The sequence below is a fragment of the Tarenaya hassleriana genome, unplaced genomic scaffold (assembly GCF_000463585.1).
Source record: "Tarenaya hassleriana unplaced genomic scaffold, ASM46358v1 Cleome26, whole genome shotgun sequence".
In the NCBI taxonomy this organism is placed as follows: domain Eukaryota; kingdom Viridiplantae; phylum Streptophyta; class Magnoliopsida; order Brassicales; family Cleomaceae; genus Tarenaya; species Tarenaya hassleriana.
In genome coordinates this window covers 129,700-133,534 of record NW_010965869.1, presented here as the reverse complement: position 1 = coordinate 133,534, position 3,835 = coordinate 129,700, and positions in this window count along the sequence as shown.

Genomic DNA, 3,835 nt, shown 5'->3' with positions numbered 1-3,835 from the left:
CTCGGGAATTTCGGACAAACCGAAAGAGATTGTCGGACAAACCAACAAAGATAGGGAGAGAGTCTTGGCTCAATCTCAATTCGAAAATACTTTAATCAAAAGGATGAAATCTGATTACAAAAGAGTTCTAGGTGGTTTATATAGAGAAAACAATAATAAATGCAAGTCTTCATGCAAGAGAAGGAGCATAATTGTCATTTAATAAGGTGGTTAGGAAGAAAAGAGCTGTTGGAATTTAATGGTCTAATGGACTGGGCCTCGCGGATCTCTAGATCAAACTCTTGTAGGAGTAGCGCCCATCGGATCAACCTTTGATATACGCACGGAGGAGGATGGAAGCAAGTCTGATCGCAATCACCGGCTCGCGTATAGCGGCACTCGAACTCACGAACAAACGGTGGCAATCGAAGGGGATTTACGGGAAACTCTCTCAATCACCGGCTCACTCAAGTGGCACTCGAATTCAAGAGAGAATCAGATGATGGATGGCGGAAACGAAGGGGAAGATAGCGAGTATGGATTCGAACAAATCGAAGGGTGAGCCGGACACACCGAACTCGGGAATTTCGGACAAACCGAAAGAGATTGTCGGACAAACCAACAAAGATAGGGAGACATGGAACCAAAGAAGGATGCACCATTCGAACGAGGAAAGTATACAAACGTGGAGAACTTGATCCGTCCTTACGACACCACCAACACTCGAACACACATTTGGGTCATGTTTCTTAATCCAAGAGCCTTACACGGTAACTTCGTTCTGATCTTTATTCTTGTCTATAACCAAATGAAGCCATTTGATGAGAACACAAGCTGCACTAACATTGTTGTCCTAGATTTTGCTACTAGATTGCAGATCTTGTGCATGGTCGAAAAGAAGATTAAGGCAATTCCAACATTGACCATCGAAAGCCTCATCCGAGCACACGAAGCCAAATACTTTTATCATAGATGCATGGATGATTCAAGGATTAGAACCGCTATAAACCCAAAGACAATCAAGCAATACGAGCCATTCGATCGAGGAAGAACACGAGAAGAAGAGCAATATGATGTCGAGCACATGCGCCAAGACCAAAGGTACGTATAAGGTGTCCTCTATGTTTAAGGTGGCTGATACATTTCCTTTTGTTGCAGAAAATAGAATTTCGAGGGCGAAATCTTCGCAAGGGGGAGGGAATGATGAGGACATTGGAGCTAGCAACTTGCACGAGGACGGGAGCTTAACGGAAGGAGCTCTAGAAGATGTTCAAGACTTGACCCATCAGGCGTCAAGACTCTTGTCGGATGATCATAACGTCACAAGATCATTCGAAGCCGCGGAAACGGGATTTGACGTGCACAACGCGAAGGCTCCCCGAGCAAGCCATAGAACCGAGCCTCCTCTCACTCGTGTTAAAGGTCGTCACTCATGTTCTTCGAGCCCTCCTTATCACGTTAACAAAGGCCGTCACTCATGTTCTTCACGGAGTCCGGGATCACGACGCGAACACCTCCCTTTTCGGCCAAGACTTAACCCGGAACGTCTCCTCCATCATGGCTGAAAGCTATTGGGCTCAAAGATGACTTCAAGCCAGCCCATGAGGTGTCCATTTCAGCCCAAGAACAAATCAAGGCCCAGTCCATTAGACCATTAAATTCCAACAGCTCTTTTCTTCCTAACCACCTTATTAAATGACAATTATGCTCCTTCTCTTGCATGAAGACTTGCATTTATTATTGTTTTCTCTATATAAACCACCTAGAACTCTTTTGTAATCAGATTTCATCCTTTTGATTAAAGTATTTTCGAATTGAGATTGAGCCAAGACTCTCTCCCTATCTTTGTTGGTTTGTCCGACAATCTCTTTCGGTTTGTCCGAAATTCCCGAGTTCGGTGTGTCCGGCTCACCCTTCGATTTGTTCGAATCCATACTCGCTATCTTCCCCTTCGTTTCCGCCATCCATCATCTGATTCTCTCTTGAATTCGAGTGCCACTTGAGTGAGCCGGTGATTGAGAGAGTTTCCCGTAAATCCCCTTCGATTGCCACCGTTTGTTCGTGAGTTCGAGTGCCGCTATACGCGAGCCGGTGATTGCGATCAGACTTGCTTCCATCCTCCTCCGTGCGTATATCAAAGGTTGATCCGATGGGCGCTACTCCTACAAGAGTTTGATCTAGAGATCCGCGATAGGAAAGGAACGGAGAATACAGTGGCGGATCATCTATCGAGATTGGAGATACCCGAAGCTATACCAATAGACGATGCACTAACGGAAGAACACATCTTATCCTTGGAAATCAAGAACATGACTCCTTGTTATGCGAATTTCGTCAACTATTTGGTTGCCAAGGTGGTACCCCCGGAGCTAAGCTACAACGGGAAGAAAAAGTTCTTCCACGATGTTAGAGACTACTTTTGGGATGAACCTTTCTTGTTTAAGAGAGGTAATGACGGATTATTCCGAAGATGCATTCCGGAGGAGGAAGTGAAACAAGTAATACATCATTGCCACGCATCGGATTATGAAGGGTATTTCGCCTCGGCCAAGACAGCTGCAAAGATCCTATAATCGGGTTTCTATTGGCCAACATTGTTCAAGGATGTGCACACTTTTGTAAGTTCATGTGATCCTTGTCAAAGAACGGGTAACATCTCGCGGAGAAATGAAGCACCACAGAACTTTATATTGGAGGTGGAACCATTCGACGTATGGGGAATAGATTTTATGGGACCGTTTCATCATCTTGCGGTAACTTATACATCCCTGTGGCAGTTGACTATGTGACAAAATGGGTGGAAGTACTTGCTAGTCCGAAGAATGATTCAAGCACGGTGTCGAGGATGTTCAAAAGAGTAATATTTCCTCGGTTTGGAGTCCCAAGAGCGGTGATAAGTGATGGAGTGGCACACTTCGTTAATAAAGTGATTCAGGGCATATTGACTAAATACGGTGTTCACCATAGAGTAGCCACTCCCTACCATCCCCAAATGAGCGGTCAAGTGAAAGTCTCTAACCGGGAGATCAAACAAATTTTGGAGAAAACAGTGGCCAAGTCAAGGAAAGACTGGGCTTTGAAGCTTGAAGATGCGGTTTGGGCATATCGGATAGCATTTAAGACACCGATCAGGATGACTCCGTTTCAACTCGTGTATGGGAAAGCTTGCCACCTGTCGGTTGAGTTAGAGCACAAGGCATATTGGGCGATTAAAGCGTTGAATTATGAGTGAAAAACCGCAGCAGAGAAACGTGTACTAGAGCTCCACCACTTCGAGGAAATTCGCTTGGACGCATACGAGAACACACGAATCTATAAGGAGCGGACCAAGAAGTGGCATGATCGTCATATCCTCAACCGAAACTTCCAACAAGGTGACCTCGTGCTTTTATTTAACTCTCGACTAAAGCTTTTTCCAGGTAAGTTGAAATCAAGATGGTCGGGACCATTCATCATAAGGAGCGTCACCTCGCAAGGAGCGGTGGAACTCGACAACGGGAAAGGCGATTCATTCATGGTCAACACCCAAAGAATCAAACCGTATAATCCAGGAAATATCAAGGCGGGAGGAGAGTTGGTTTAGTGCTCTATGATGTACTGTTTATGAGCTTTATTTAGATACATTTGATGTATTGATATTTTCTATGGTTTATGAGAGTATTTGATTCATTACATGTTCTTGCATACTAGATGTGTTATGAAATTCATGTATCATTATGAATGATACTTAACTCCCTAGTCTTGTGTCATTATGGGAATGATGACATAATAAGACTAGTATGATGTGTGATTGATAATCATATAGATGATCATAGGTATTTGGATACGATCATAATCATAGGTATTCGTTGGAGAA